The 17,188-nt window shown below is 46.1% G+C and overlaps 1 long non-coding RNA gene across 1 annotated transcript in view; it reads right to left on the reverse strand.

Moving 5' to 3' along the window:
- The window catches only part of LOC129468615 (uncharacterized), a 53,915-nt gene that overhangs the window by 13,539 nt on the left and 23,188 nt on the right, over window positions 1–17,188 (reverse strand). The gene's annotated exons all lie outside the window — the stretch shown is intronic.

Raw genomic sequence — 17,188 nt, forward strand, 5'->3', positions numbered from 1 at the left:
CTGGGGTGGGAGTGGGATCCCAGGAGACCCCTTTTCCACTTCGTTACACCAGTTCTACTGGGATTGACAGGTAGATGGTCCCACTGAAGACTTAGAATGCCAGAATTCACCCATGTGTTCAACAAATATCCACTGCTTGTCTTTACTGCTTGTGTGCCAGACATGGTTTCATGCTCTTGGGATATGGTGGTGAACAAGACACCACTGTGAGGCTTAATGGGAGAGACAGACAACTTAAATATGAGTTCAGATAATGAGAAATACAAGGAGAAAAACTGGGCAAGGTGAGGGGACAGTGACAGCAGGAGGGTGAGTAGGGTGGACCAGGGAGGTGTGAAGCGGGGTTGGGGCTCTGGGAGGGAAGACTTTTAGAGGGTTTCTGACATGGCCTACCCAGCTAGCACCTGAGGAGGGATGTGGGCAGGGACTCCTCATGGCCAAGGGGCTCTAAGAAGCTCAGCAACCTGTCTCCCCCACCATGTTATCTACCTGATGTTAAGTAAAAGGTTGGTGCGCCGTTAATGGTGAATGTATGAAGAGGGAAAGAACAACAAACAGGAGGCAAGAAGTAAGCACTATGGAAAATTAATGGGAATAAGAATGAGGAACAAGAGGGGACAGGCAGACTTAAGGCACCCTGGGCATCTTGAGAAATCTCAGGGAAGAGGGAAACCCCTAAAAGGATAGAGACAGCATTTAACTTCCAAGCAAGAAGAAAACAAACAATGGTAAAGGAGAGAAAAACAGACCTAGGGGAACAAACAGCACAAAAATTTTTAGACCCACATTGGTATCAGAATTACATTGTTTTTTGTTTTTTTTGTTTTTTTGAGACGGAGTTTTGCTCTTGTTGCCCAGGCTGGAGTGCAGTGGTGTGATCTCGGCTCACTGCAACCTCTGCCTCCCAGGTCCAAGCAATTCTCCTGCCTCAGCCTCCTGAGTAACTGGAGTAACTGGATTAAAGGCATGCGCCACAACGCCTGGCTAATTTTTGTATTTTTAGTAGAGACGGGGTTTCACCACATTGGCCAGGCTGGTCTCGAACTCCTGACCTCAGGTGATTTGCCTGCCTGGGCCTCCCAAAGTGCTGGGATTACAGGCGTGAGCCACTGCACCCTGCCTAGAATTACATTGTTCTGGTGTAAAGGCAAAGACTCTCAGCTGAATTTTTTAAAGAACAATTCTAAGCCATTTACACAAAATCCTTGGTAAGCTGCTGGGCTTTGTAGACTGTGTGGAATAGAGGCTTAGGCCATTACATGTGAGTATCAAAGGAAAGGGTGACCCTAGAATGTGGAGGCCCTGTGGACACGTAGCTTTGTGACCACCACAGAATCTGGTCATACCCACCGAGTGTTAGAGAACCTGGCCTTGAACCAAGGACTTGACTGGGCCAGCCCGAGTTCCTGAACTCATTTTAGTTCTGCTCCCTGGAGACCTGTGAGCATGTCCATGGACAGGTAGGGACCACAGGTATTAGAAAGGAGCATCTGTCACATGGCAGGAGGGGAACAACAGAGCAAGCAGGCTGTTGCGTCTTCCAAAGCACTGCTCCCTTGGCAGCCTGAGCTTTGCGAGGCCAAGGCGGGAGGATCACTTGAGGCCAGGGGTTTGAGACCAGCCTGGGCCACATAGTAAGACTCTTTATCTCTACAAAAAATGAAGAACAGCTGCACCTGGTGGTGCCCGCTTGTAGTCCTAGCTACTCAGGAGGCTGACGCAAGAGGATCGCTTGAGCCCAAGTGTTCAAGGTCACAGTGAGCTATGATCACGCCACTGCGTTCAAGCCTGGGTAATAGAGTGAGGCCCTAACTCTAAAAAAAAGAAAAAAAAAAAAGAACCACCTGAGCTTTGGCTGTTCAGCTCCATCATCTGCTCTCTGCCAACCTTGGAGAAATCCCTAAATCTCTGAGCCTGTTTCCTGATCAGGTCTTTTGTGAAGACCAAAAGAGCCGGGCGCGGTGGCTCACGCCTGTAATCCCAGCACTTTGGGAGGCCGAGGCGGGCGGATCACGAGGTTAGGAGATCGAGACCATCCTGGCTAACACGGTGAAACCCCGTCTCTACTAAAAATACAAAAAATTAGCCGGGCGAAGTGGCAGGCGCCTGTAGTCCCAGCTATGCGGGAGGCTGAGGCAGGAGAATGGCGTGAACCCCGGGGGGCGGAGCCTGCAGTGAGCCGAGATCGCGCCACTGCACTCCAGCCTGGGTGAAAGAGCGAGACTCCATCTCAAAAAAAAAAAAAAAAAAAAAAAAGACCAAAAGAAACCATCATCATGAGCTAATCCTCTGCATAACCTACAAGGTTGGTTTCATTATTCTATTATCAACCCCCTCTTGCAGATGAGGAAACAGGCTCAGAGGGATGGAGGAACTCCCCTGGGTCACATAGTAAGTGGAAGCGTCAAGATTCAAACTCAGGTCTGCCTTGTCCTCAGGCTTTACTCCTAAGCTCCCAGTGATAGTTTCTGGTTTTTTGTTTTTTGTTTTTTTTTTTTAGACAGAGTCTCACTCTGTCACCTAGGCTGTAGTGGTGCTATCTCGGCTCACCTCCACCTCCCAGGTTCTTCTGCCTCAGCCTCCCAAGTAGCTGGGATTACAGGCACACGCCACCACACCTGGCTAATTATTTTTTTGTATTTTTTGTAGAGACAGGGTTTCACCATATTGGTCAGGCTGGTCTCAAACTCCTGGCCTCAAGTGATCCGCCCGCCTTGGCCTCCCAAAGTGCTGGGATTACAGGCGTGAGCCATGGTGCCTGGCTCACGAGTGCCTCTTGAAGGAAATTTCACAGCCATGCCCTCTCCTACCTTGAGTGACAATGATCAGCACTCACTCTAAAGGTACCTAAAACTTACCCAGAAGTATCACTAGTGTCTCACAAATTCCTCCTGTCCATTGGAGGAGGAAGGCTGGCGGGATTCCCTCCAGTTTACATAATTTATGTGCCTGGCTGCTGAGCACCTGGCAGCAGTGTCTCCAGAATTCTACTCCTTACAAACCCTACCTCTCAGTCTCTGCCTACCCTACTCTGCACCTCTCCAAGAGTGGAGGGCGACTGGTAGATGGTGTGAAATGATTTTCACTGGGGGAAGGTAGGAGGAGGGCAGAATGATTAATGTCTGGATTTGTATCTCTTGCTAAACTGCTGTGAAAGGAAATACCAAATATTTAAGAGACTAATCCATCCTAACAAAACAAGTTTCCTTTAAGGAGAGGGCAGTGCAGAGGTAGAAGCCCCTGAAATAAAACTTCTTTGTATTGCTGTGAATGGGCATACCAAAAAAATAACTTATTTTTCCTTCAGGGAAGTCTTCTGCCCTCCAAAATCTGGCACCCTACCCCATGGCCAGTCCATACTAGGCAGAGGTCAGAGCCTGTGGCAGCAATGAAGAGGGACTTCGAGATTATTAACATCTCCCTCCCTCCTTCCAAGTCAAAATCTGTCCCCTGAAGCTGCTGAATGTTTTGGAGTCCATGTTAAGCAGCACAAACTCCATGAGCTGTGGGGCTTGTGTTTCATTTTTCAAAGCTTTTCTTTGGATGATGATAAACTATTGCTTATTTGTGAAGTTTCCTCTGCCTCTAAAATACTTATCTCTTGTCTAAGGAACTCTTTTTCAGAAGCTCAGTTCAGATTGCCCCTTGCCTACAAAGCTTTTCCTGCCCCCTCCACAAGACAGCTTATGTGTATTACATCACTACCATGTGCCAAGAACCATGACAGGGGTCTTACATACATCAACAACCCTGTGCGGTAGGTACTATTTTATTCTCATGGAGTCCCAGAGAAGCAACTGCCAATGTCACATAGCTGTGAAGTGGCAGAGCCAGGACTTGAATTCGGAACTGTCTGACCAGGGAGCCGAGGACTCCATCATGATGGATGTGATACTTTGTGCCACCTCCCTGTTCTGCACATATTTCCACTATTGCATCATCTTTTTAGGGATCTATCTCCCCATATGAGACCAGATTTCTTTGCTAATGGGGATCAGGCAAAGATAATTCATCTCTGTATTCCCACTGCCTAGAATAATAGTTCCTGGCACTTGGCAGCCACTAATTCATTCAACAGATATTCTGAGTGTGCTAAGAGACACTTAATTCCTGTCCTCAAGGAGCTTTAGCATACAGTAAAGTAGCACAGGACATGGGACATACACAGAAAGAAGTGTCTATAACATAAGAGAGAATGAGGCATGGGAAGTGACGGAAAATACATGCTCTGGTGCTGTGGAGAAAAATGAGATGCCGTCCTGGTCTAAGATGCTGGCCAGGTGGCATTAGAGTAGGACCCTGGAGTACTAGGACTGCGACATGTAGGGAGGGGGGGCAGGGTGCTCACAGGCGGACATGGGCAAACTTGCCCTTCAAGTCCAAATAACAGCTGACATTTGAAGTGACAAACCTCTTCATGTCACCAAGGGAGACAGAGGGCCCTTTCAGACTGTGTAGAAGCTGCTGGAAAATGCTGGCCAGCCATCGGACTGTGAAGAGCCCCAGGGGCAGGACAGACCATGTTCTAACATGGAGGCCAGTTTGGTGGGAAGCATACTGAGGCTGGACACCAGGATGAACCAGGATAAAATGATGTTACCTGCCCTCACTCGAGGCTGCCTTTCCCAGTAACACAGCCCCATACCTCACAACCCTCTTGCAAGCCCAGGGCCAGAGCTCAGGAGGAAAGGCCAAGCCAGATCACTGGGTGGGAACTCAGGAGAGGTGGACATCCCCATTACATGGGGCCCCTTTCCAGGGCTCACCCCACTCCAGGTCTTGAGAATATTTTAAAATGCTTTCAACTGTGTAAACAAACAAAAGGCACCTGAGAACCCCAAATAGGCCATGCCTATGAAAGCCATATTCCCTGCCCGTTTCACATTTCCTCAGACTGTTTAATGTCAGCCTGAGCATCTGCCCTCCACACTTCCTGCTGTATGGGATCATCCTTCTCATTAATACTGAAGTTAGAATGGCTTTGGCCCATTCCATAAAAGGTGGGAGGCATCTCCTCCAACATCTCCAAACATGGTGAAACCCCATCTCTACTAAAAATACAAATTAGCCAGGTGTGGTGGCACACGCCTGTAATCCCAGCTACTTGGGAGACTGAGGCAGGGGAATCACTTGAACCTGGGAGGCAGAGGTTACAGTGAGCTGGGATCGTGCCATTGCACTCCATCCTGGGCGACAGAGTGAGACTCCATCTCAAAAAAAAAAAAAGTTCCCTTCTCAAGCCAGGTGCAGTGGCACATGACTGTAGTCCCACCTACTCAGGAGGCTAAGGCAGGAGGATGGCTTAAGCCCAGTCCAGCCTGGGCAACATACCAAGTCCCTGTTTCTAAAAAAAAATTTTTTTTAAATGGTCCCTCTCTCCACTGGCATCAGCCCAGACATGGAACCTAGGGCTTTTCCTTCATTTTTTTTCAAAATCAGTAGGTGCTCTGATGTTCACCCTGATTTGGGGACAACAGAGGCTAAGTCATAGCCAGCACATAAGACGCACTGACAGTCCAGTCCCTTCATACCTGCCACAGGGAACATCTCCCTGGTGAGGCTGTTCCTCAGTACCCTCAGCTGCCCTCAGGTGGCTGGTCATTCTCAATCTCCCCAGCCACCTGCCCTACTTCCTTGGCCCCCTCAATTCCTTCATCCTGGGCTTATCCCCATCGCCTCCCCAGAGACACACAATTCTCACTGCATTTTTTGGGGTACTTAGGTTTTTTTTTGTTGTTTTTTTTTGAGACAGGGTCTCACTCTGTTACCCAGGCTGGAGTTGCATGGTGTGATCTCAAGTCACTGCAGCCTCAACGTCCTGGGTTCAAGTGATCCTCCTGCCTCAGCCCCCCAAATAGCTGGGACAACCACAGGTGTGCACTGTCACACCTGGCTAATTTCTAATTTCTTTCATTTTTGGTAGAGACAGGGTTTCGCCATGTTGCCTAGGCTGGTCTTGAACTCCTGAGCTCAAGTGATCTGCTCACCTTGGCCTCCCAAAGTGCTGGGATTACAGGTGTGGGCCACTGTGCCCAGTTACGATCTTTCTTTTTTAATTATCAACTATGTTGAGTGGGGATAAGGAGGAACAGGGATTCACCCTTCATGTCCAAACAGATTGTCAAGGTATTTCCTGAAAAAAGACACTTTCCTAAGAGGAATACTGCAGCCAGCTTTTTAGATAGCAATCTTTACCTACTCATTATAATATTAACAACTACCATTTATTGAGCATATCTCTAATCCTCATGACCATGAACGGTAGAGTCATCTCCACTTCATAGGTAAGAAATGAGGCTCAGCCTGGGCAACATAGTGAGACCTCATCTCTACAAAAAATAAACAAAAAATTAGCCAGGTGTGGTGGCATGCACCTGTAGTCCTAGCTACTTGGAAGGCTGAGGTGGGAGGATTGCTTGAGCCCAGGAGGTTAAAGCTGCAGTGAGCTGTGATCATGCCACTACACTACAGCCTGGGTGACAGAGTGAGATCTTGCCTCAATAAATAAATAAAAAGTGGTTATGAGAAAACAGCAGGTTTTAAAAGAACAAAATTGCCTAGGTGGTAAGACCTGAACAATGTTTAAAAAGATGCATGAAAGGCCAGGTGCGGTGGCTCACACCTGTAATCCCAGCACTTTGGGAGGCCAAGGTGGGCGGATCACTTGAGTCCAGGAGTTCGAGACCAGCCTGGGCAACATGGGGCAAAACCCCATCTCTACAAAAATACAAAAATTAGCCTGGCATGGTGGTGTGCACCTGTAGTCCCAGCTACTCAGGAGCCTGGGAGGTGGAGGTTGCAGTGAGCCGAGATTGTGCCACTGCATTCCAGCCTGGGTAACAGAGGGAGACCCCGTCTCAATCAATCAATCAAATAAAAAGATGCATAGAAAAAAGACTGGAAGGAAATGCAGTTGCAACAGGTTTATTGGGGTGTCTCATCCTACATAAATGTAAGCATTTTTAGTGATTTTCACTAGCCATCCTCAGTAACACCATGTCAAGTTCCTCTTTTCCAGCGGGTAGCTTAATGATGGCTGCCTAGACTCAGCTGCTTTCAGGAATTAGAACAGTCTCCATCTGGTATTTAAGATTCATTTAAAATGTTTACACATAAAAATATTCAAGCCGGGCGCGGTGGCTCAAGCCTGTAATCCCAGCATTTTGGGAGGCCGAGGCGGGCGGATCCCGAGGTCAGGAGATCGAGACCATCCTGGCTAACACGGTGAAACCCCATCTCTACTAAAAATACAAAAAATTAGCCGGGCGTGTTGGCGGGCACCTGTAGTCCTAGCTACTCGGGAGGCTGAGGCAGGAGAATGGCGTGAACCCAGGAGGTGGAGGTTGCGGTGAGCCGAGATCGCGCCACTGCACTCCAGCCTGGGGGACAGAGAAAGACTCCGTCTCAAAAAAAAAAAAAAAAAAAATTCATTTAAAAATGTCCATCTCAGCTGGGTACAGTGGCTCACGCCATAATCCCAGCACTTTAGGAGGCTGAGGCCGGTGGATCACTTCAGGTCAGGAGTCGAGACCAGCCTGGCCAACATGGTGAAACCCCGTCTCTACTAAAAAAAACAAAAAAACAAAAAAACAAAAAACAAACCTAGCTGGGCATGATAGTGCGCACCTGTAATCCCAGCTACTCAGTAGTCTGAGGCAGGAGAATCACTTGAACCCAGGAGGTGGAGGTTGTAGTTAGCCAAGATCACACAACTGGACTCCAGCCTGGGCAGCAGAGCAAGACTCCATCTCAAAAAAAAAAAAAAAAAATCCACCTCAAGGTTCCCTTCAAAGCTCACTGCCTCACTGCAGCCTTAACCTCCCAGGCTCAACTGATCCTCCCGTCTCCACCTCCTAAGCAGCTGGAACCACAGGCACACAACCACACCTGGCTAATTTTTGTATTTTTTTTTTTTTAAGACAGAGTCTTGCTCTGTTGCCCAGGCTGGAGTGCAGTGGCATGATCTAGGCTCACTGAAAGCTCTGCCTCCTGGGTTCAGGCCATTCTCCTGCCTCAGCCCCCCGAGTAGCTGGGACTACAGGTGCCCGCCACCATGCCCAGCTAATTTTTTTTTTTTTTTTTTGTATTTTCAGTAGATGGGGTTTCACTGTGTTAGCCAGGATTGTCTCGATCTCCTGACCTCATGATCCACCCGCCTTGGCCTCCAAAATGCTGGGATTACAGGCATGAGCCACTATGCCCGGCCTTTTTTTTTTTTGGTAGAGATGAGGTCTCACTATGTTGCCCAGGCTGGTCTCAAACTCCTGGGGGCTCAAGCGATCCTCCCACCTCAGCTTCCCAGAGTATTGGGATTATAGGCGTGGGCCACCACAAGCAGCCTGAAAGTTCATTTCCTTTTGGCAGCGAATAATATTTCATTGTTTGGATGTACCACAGTATATTCATTTATTTACCTATTGAAGGACATCTTGATTGCTTCCAAGTTTTGGCAATTATGAATGAAGCTGCTGTAAACCTGTGTGTGGAGGTTGTTGTGTGGACTTAAGTTTTCAACTCGTTTGTGAAAATACCAAGGACTGTGATTGCTGAATCACATGGTAAGAGTATGTTTAGTTTTGTAAGAAAATGCCAAACTGTTCTCCAAAGTGGCTGTACCATCAATTTTGCATTCCTACCAGCAATGAACGAAAATTCCTGTTGCTCCACATCCTTGTCAGCATTTGTTGTCTGGATTTTGGCCATTCTGATAGATGTGTAGTAGTATCTAATCATTGTTTAAATTTGCATTTCTCTGATAACATATGATGTGCGGCATCTTTTCATATGCTTATATGCCATCTGTATATCTTCTTTGGTGAGGTGTCTGTTAAGGTCTTTGGTCCATTTTTAAAATGCATTGTTTTATTTTATGGTTTATTTATTTATTTATTTATTTATTTATTTATTTATTTATTTAGAGACGGAGTCTCACTCTGTTGCCAGGCTGGAGTGCGGTGGTGTGATCTCGGCTCACTGCAACCTCTGCCTCCTGGGTTCAAGTGATTCTCCCGTCTCAGCCTCCCGAGTAGCTGGGACTAAAGGCGTGCACCACCACGCTCAGCTAATTTTTGTATTTTTGTATTTTTTTTGAGACAGAGTCTTGCTCTGTCGCCCAGGCTGTAGTGCAGTGGCGCAGTCTCGGCTCACTGCAAGCTCCGCCTCCCGGGGTTCACGCCATTCTCCTGCCTCAGCCTCTCCGAGTAGCTGGGACTACAGGCGCCCACCACCACGCCCGTCTAATTTTTTGTATTTTTAGTAGAGATGGGGTTTCACCGTGGTCTCGATCTCCTGACCTCGTGATCCGCCTGCCTCAGCCTCCCAAAGTGCTGGGATTACAAGCGTGAGCCACCGCGCCCAGCCTAATTTTTGTATTTTTAGTAGAGATGGGGTTTCACCATGTTGGCCAGGATGGTCTCTATGTCTTGACCTTGTGATCTGCCCACCTCAGCCTCCCAAAGTGCTGGGATTACAGGTGTGAGCCACTATGCCCAGCCTATTGTTGAGTTTTAAGAGTTCTTATGCATATTTTGGATAACAGTCCTTTATCAGATGTGTCTTTTGCAAATATTTTCTCCAGTCTATGCTCATGCTCATCTTTTTTTTTTTTTTTTTTTTTTTGAGATGGAGTCTCACTCTGTCACCCAGGCTGGAGTGCAGTGGCATGATCTTGGCTCACTGCAAGCTCCGCCTCCCGGGTTCACGCCATTCTCCTGCCTCAGCCTCCCAAGTAGCTGGGACTACAGGCGCCCACCACCACACCCGGCTAATTTTTATATATTTTTTTAGTAGAGACAGGGTTTCACCGTGTTAGCCAGGATGGTCTCGATCTCCTGACCTCGTGATCCGCCCACCTTGGCCTCCCAAAGTGCTGGGATTACAGGCGTGAGCCACTGTGCCGGGCCATCATCTTCTCATTCTTGTGACATGGTCTTTCACAGAAGAGAAATTCTTAATTTTAATGAAGTCTAGATTGTCAGTTATTTATTTCATGGATCATGCCTTTGAGTGTTGTACCAAAAAAGTAATAACCATATCCAAAGTTTTCTTCTGTTATCCTCTCAGAGTTTATATTTAGCTTGTGTTTTACATTTAGGTCTATGATCCATTTTGAGTTAATTTTTGTGGAGTGTAAGGTGTGTGTCTAGATTAATTTTTTGCATGTGGATGTCCAGTTGTTCCAGCACCATTTGTTGAAAAAATTATCTTTGCTCCATTGTATTGCCTTTGCTTCCTTCCACTATATTTATTCCTTCCACTATATTTATGTGGGTCTGTTTCTGGCCTCTCCATTCTGTTCCATTGATCTATTTGTCTATCCTTTCACAAATATCACATTGCCTTCATTCCTGTAGCTTTATAAGTCCCAAAGTCAGGTAGTGTCAGTCTTCTAACTTTATTCTTCTCCTTCAATATTATGTTAGCTATTCTGGGACTTCTGCCTCTCTGTATAAACTTTAGAATCAATTTGTTGATATCCACAAAATAACTTCTGGGATTTTGATTGGGATTGCTTTGATCTATAGATCAAGTTGGGAAGAATGGACATCTTGACAATATTGAGTCTTCCTATCCATGTACCATGGAATATATCTCCATTTAGTACTTTTTTGATTTTGTTCATCAGAGTTTTGTAGTTTTTTTTCATACAGATCTTGTACGTATTTTGTTAGGTTTATACAAATTTTGGGGGGTGGTAATATAAATGTGTTATTTCAAATTCCACTAATTCATTGCTGGTATATAGGAAAACAACTGAGTTTTGTATATTGACCTTATAACCTGCAATGTTGATGTAATCACTTATTAGTTCCAGGAGTTTTTCTATCAATTCTTTCAGATCTTTCCTTTCCCTTCCTTCCCCTTCCCCTCCCCACTTCCCTTTCCTTTTTTCTTTCCTGTCCCAACATCTCCCAAGGCTTCATCATTCATCTTTCAGATTTTCTACAGAGATGGTCACGTCGTCTGTGAAAAAGACAGCTTGATTTCCTCCTCCCCAATCTGTATACGTTCTACTTCCTTTTCTTGTCTTATTACATTAGCTAGGACTTCCAGTACGATGTTAAAAAGAAGTGATGAGACGGCACACCGTTGCCTTGTTCCTGATCTTAGTGAGAAAGCTTCTGGTTTCTCACTATTAAGTATGTTAGCTGTAGGTTTTGTAGGTATTCTTTATCAAGCTGACGAAGTTTACTGAGAGTTTTATCATGAGTGGGCATTGGACTTTTTTTTTTTTTTTGAGACAGGGTCTTGCCCTGTTGCCCAGGCTGGAGTGTAGTGGTGTGATCATGGCTCACTGCCATCTCCACCTCCCAGGCTCAAGTGATCTTCCCACCTCAGCCTCCCAAGTTGCTGGGACTATAGGCATGTGCCACCATATTTGACTAATTAAAAAAAAACTTTTGTATAAATGAGGTCTCACTATGTTGCCTAGGCTGGTCTTGAGCTCCTGGGCTCAAGCATTCCTCCTGCCTTGACCTCCCATAATGCTGGGATTACAGGTATGAGCCTCTGTGCCTACCCCAAACATTTCTTTATCATGACCATTTCACAGCTATACTTACCTAAGTCTAATGGTAATATTCATGCCCCGGGGTTCTTCTGGATTAATTTCTCTTCCTTGTGTATTGGGGAAAGTCACTTGCTCACCCCTTTGTCCTGAAGTAAAACAAATGCCCATTTTCCATGTTCAACTTTAAGTGGAATTATGCTGGTGCTTGGGGCTTGGGATTGGAGAGAAGAGGAGGGGATCTGCCCTTAGTGTCTTGACATCATTAACCCTCTTCCTGATGCCCTCAGCTGGCTGGAGTCTGGAGAGATTCATTTGGCCACAGTCCCCTTTCTGGGAAGTTTTGTGGAAAAGACAAGTAAATATAAACAACTGAGAAATGTGATCTAGAGGGTAGGTAGGTGTAAGGAATTTCTTTTTTTTTTTCCCAACTTTTAAGTTCAGGGGTACATATGCAGGATTACATAGAAAAACGTGTGCCATGGTGTTTTGCTGCACAGATTATCCCATCACGTAGGTATTAAGCCCAGCATCCATTAGCTGTTCTTCCTGATGCTCTCCTTCCTCCCCTGCCACACCGTCCAACAGGCCCCAGTGTGTGTTGTTCCCCGCCATGTGTCCATGTGTTCTCATCATTCAGTTGCCACTTATAAGTGAGAACATGCAGTGTTTGTTTTTCTGTTCTTGCATTAATTTGCTGAGGATAATGGCTTCCAGCTCCATCAATGTCCCTGCAAAGGACATGATCTCATTCCTTTTTATGACTGCATAGTATTCCATGGTGTATATGTACCACAATTTCTTTATCAAGTCTATCATTGATGGGAATTTAGATTGGTTCCATGTCTTTGCTACCGTGAATAGTGCTGCAATGAAATGAAAGATACATGCATACATGTATCTTTATAACAGAATGATTTCCATTCTGTTGGGTATATACTCAGTAATGGCATTGCTGGGGCAAATGGTATTTCTGCTTCTAGGTCTTTGAGGAATCGCCACACTGTCTTCCACAATGGTTGAACTAATTTACACTCCCACCAACAGTGTAAAACTGTTCTTTTTTCTCTACAACCTCACCAGCATCTGTTACTTTTTGACTTCTTAGTAATAGCCATTCTGACTGGTATGAGAGGTGTGGGGAATTTATTGTTTTTACAGAGGGTGGAGGAAGAAGGCCCTGGCAGAAGCTCCACCCAGAGCTCCACAGAGTTGTTGTTTTTTTTTTTTTTTTTTTTTGAGACAGAGTCTCGCTGTCTCCCAGGCTGGAGTGCAGTGGCGCGATCTCGGCTCACTGCAAGCTCCGCCTCCCAGGTTCACACCATTCTCCTGCCTCAAACTCCCGAGTAGCTGGGACTACAGGCGCCCGCCACCTCGCCTGGCTAATTTTTTGTATTTTTAGTAGAGACGGGGTTTCACTGTGTTAGCCAGGATGGTCTCGAGACGGGGTTTCACTGTGTTAGCCAGGATGGTCTCGATCTCCTGACCTCCTGATCCGCCCGCCTCGGCCTCCCAAAGTGCTGGGATTATAGGCGTGAGCCACCACGCCCGGCCCACAGTTATTAATGGTCTTAAGAACTGGGAGATAGTAGGGTCATGTAGCCAGCCAACTTAGGACTGTGAACTCTGGGGATGCTCCCATTTACATTCACCACCATTCTTACCAAAATAAAACAAACACTTTAGGTACTATGCCTGCATGGTGACTATGTCTGACCCCAGGCTGCTTTGTCTTAGAAAAGGAGCCCATCTCCATTCTCAAGATAAGGTCTGATCCTCACATAATGACCAGCTCACTTATGGGCTCGTGTGGTCACGATTCTCATGGTCTACAGTGCTGCAGACCAGGAAGCTGTAGCCCCGATCCCTGCTCTCCTGATTTTGGCTGGCAGTGGGCCACCTTCCTTGCCCTTTACACAGAAAGCTGCACTTCCCAGAACTGTTTTCAACAAGCTGCTTTCCTCCTCCTCAAACCTGCCTGGACTGGTCAGGGCACTCTACCAACAATGCTTTGTTTTCCCTTCCCAAACTTGGCTCTGGCTCCGATCCTATCAGGGCACTTGTACGCAACTGCCCAGGAGCGACCAGCAGGGGGAGCCAGAAAAATTTAGATTTTTCAGCTAGACAAAAGAGGTCCAGGATAAAAGCCGTTTCTCAAGGCCGAGGTAATTTTCTCCTCATTTAAGTTATAGAGAACTGGCTGGGTGTGGTGGCTTAAACTTGTAATCTCAGCACTTTGGGAGGCCAAGTTGGGCAGATCACTTGAGGCCAGGAGTTTGAGACCAGCCTGGGCAACACAGCGAAACCCTGTCTCTACAAAAAATACAAAAATTAGCCGAGCATGGTGGTATGCGCCTGTAGACCCAGCTACTCCAGAGGCTGAGGCACAAAAACCGCTTGAACCCTGGAGGTGGAGGTTGCAGTGAGCCGAAGTCACACCACTGCACTCCAGCCTGGGTGACAGAGCAAGACCGTGTCTCAAAAAAATATCTATATCTATATCTGCATCTGTATCTGTATCTATCTACCTACCTACCTACCTACTTACCTACCTACCTACCTACCTACCTACCTACCTACCTATCTAGAGAGAACCAAGTGTATTGTTTCAAAACAACTGCTGATTCTGAGGTTCAGATGAGTGGAAAGCCAAATGGAGTTCATCCATTCAGTCATCAACAACTTTTTTTTTTTTTTTTCAGACAGAGTCTCACTCTCTCACCCAGGCTGGAGTGCAATAGTGTGATCTCGGCTCACTGCAACCTCCGCCTCCCAAGTTCAAGCAATTCTCTGCCTCAGCCTCCCAAGTAGCTGGGATTACAGGGGCCTACCACCACGCCTGGCTAATTTTTTTTTTTTTTTTTTTTGAGATAGAGTCTCGCTCTGTTGTCCAGGCTGGAGTGCAGTGGCGCAATCTCGGCTCACTGCAAGCTCTGCCCCCCGGGTTCACGCCATTCTCCTGCCTTAGCCCAAGCAGCTGGGACCACAGGCACCCGCCACCACGCCCAGCTAATTTTTTGTATTTTTTAGTAGAGACGGGGTTTCACTGTGTGAGCCGGGATGGTCTCGATCTCTTGACCTCGTGATCCACCCACCTCAGCCTCCCAAAGTGCTGGGATTACAGGTGTGAGCCACCTCGCCCGGCCTAATTTTTGTATTTTTAGTAGAGACGGGGTTTCACCATCTTGGCCAGGCTAGTCTTGAACTCCTGACTTTGTGATCCATCTGCCTTGGCATCAACAACTATTTATTAAGTACCTACTATGTACCAGGCTAGACACTGTATGTAGAATAATTAAGAAGACTACTAAAGTCCCTAACTTCATACATTACAGAGATGAACTAAGAGAGCTGGTGAGTGGAGGTCCCAGTCACTTTGACTTGGGTAAAGTGAAAATGTGTGGCAGGTTCATGGGACTCCGAAATGGGAGAGACAAAAGAGAGTTTGAGGCTGGAAAACACTGTGATTCTATCAATACAAAACAAAACAAAACTCTCTCTCAGAGAAAGAATACTGTATACAATAAGACTGCTAAAAGAAGTCAAAATTAGAGCACACACCCCAGTATCTAAGGGAAACAGCATCAAGAACAAGTAGAAAATGAAAACTTGAATAATATACTGACTTTGTTTCAAAATAATCTAGTGGTAAGAGGGAATGAGTGGGGGTAGGTGTGAAAGAAGACTGGGTATGTGTTGATGATTCCACAAACTGGGTGACAGGTATTTGGTGATTCATTATATTACTTTCTTTACTTTTGTGCATGTTTTTAAATTTACATAGGGAAAGCTAATATATATCTCTTTCTCAACAACTTAGTCAATAACCACTGTAGCCAAGTTTCATACAGAACACCCTATTTGTTAGGGGAGAAAACTGAGCAGATTTGCCCATTCAAAATTCCTAAAGAGTTCAGAACACACCAAAGCTGTGGACGTTTTCTCTCCCATCCCCTTCTCTCAGATATGTTGCTAGAGCTTATGGTCCTGATCCTTTAGACAGGGCTACAATGGCTATAAGTTGTTTCATAGGGGCTCCTTATCTATGTTATTTATGAGGGCAGGGACTGTGCCTATTTCATATTTGAATCCTGGAATGTAGCCAGGATTCAATAAAACTTTACTGAATGCACATCAAGTATGTTATAATTATTTAAAAGATCTGTACACAAAATATGATATGAGTTGGGTTATGACTCAAGGTTCTTTAAAATATATATTCATTGCACTTCTACACACCCATTAGGATGGCTATTATCAAAACATAAGAGTTGGTGAGGATGTGGAGAAACTGGAAACTTTATGCACTGTTGGTAGCAATGTAAAATAGTACCACCACTGGAAAATGGTATGGTGGTTTCTAAAAAAATTAAAATTCAAATTACCATATGATCCAGCCATTCTACTTCTGCTATATACCCAAAGGAACTGAAAACAGGGTCTCAAAGAGGTATTTGTCTACCCATATTCACAGCAACATAATTCACAATAGCCAAAAGGTAGAAACAACCCAAGTGTCCATCAGTGGGTGAATGGATAAACAAAAGGTGGTATACAATGAAATATTATTAGCTTTAAAAGGAAGGAAAGGGCCAGGCACAGTGGCTCATGTCTGTAATCCCGGCACTTTGAGAGGCCGAGGCGGGCGGATCATGAGGTCAGGAGATGGAGATTATCCTAGCTACCACGGTGAAACCCCGTCCCTACTAAAAATACAAAAAAAATTAGCCAGGTGTGGTGGTGGGCACCTGTAGTCCCTGCTACTCGGGAGGCTGAGGCATGAGAATCGCTTGAACCTCCCTGGGAGGCGGAGCTTGCAGTGAGCCGAGATCGTGCCACTGCACTCCATCCTGGGCGACAGAGTCAGACTCTGTCTCAAAAAGAAAAAAAAAAAAAAAGGACAGAAAGGCTGAGTGCGGTGGCTCAAGCCTATGATCCCAGCACTTTGGGATGCAGAGGTGACCAGACTGCTTGAGCTCAGGAGTTTGGGACCAGCCTGGGCAACATGGCGAGACCCCATCTCTACTAAAAATACAAAAAAATAGCCGGACGTGGGCTGGGCACAGTGGCTCACGCCTGTAATCCCAGCACTTTGGGGGGCTGAGGCAGGCAGATCACTAGGTGAGGAGTTTGAGACCAGCCTGGCCAACATTATGAAACCCCGTCTCTACCAAAAATATAAAAAATTAGCCGGGTGTGGTGGCACACTCCTGTAATCCCAGCTACTTGGGAGGCTGAGGCAGAAGAATTGCTTGAACCCGGGAGGCAGAGGTTGCAGTGAGCCAAAATCGCGCCATTGCACTCCAGCCTCGGTGACGGAGCGAGACTCCATCTCAAAAAAAAAAAAAAAAAAAAGCCAGACATGGTGGTGCACACCTGTGGTCCTAGCTCCTTGGGAGGCTGAGGCGGAAGGATAGCTGAGGCAGAGGTTGCAATGAGCTAAGATTGTGCCACTGCACTCCAGCCTGGGTGACAGAGCGACACCATGTCTCGAATAAAAAAAATATAAATAAAAAGGAAGGATATTCTGACATGTGCTACAACATAAACCCTGAGGACATTATGCTAAGTAAAATTAGCCAGTCACAAAAAACAAATACTGTATGATCCCACTTATATGCCACACCTCGAGTAGTCAAATTCATACTATACAGTCAGAGAGTAGAATGGTGGTTTCCAGGG

The sequence above is a fragment of the Symphalangus syndactylus genome, chromosome 18 (genome assembly GCF_028878055.3).
Source record: "Symphalangus syndactylus isolate Jambi chromosome 18, NHGRI_mSymSyn1-v2.1_pri, whole genome shotgun sequence".
Lineage (NCBI taxonomy): Eukaryota > Metazoa > Chordata > Mammalia > Primates > Hylobatidae > Symphalangus > Symphalangus syndactylus.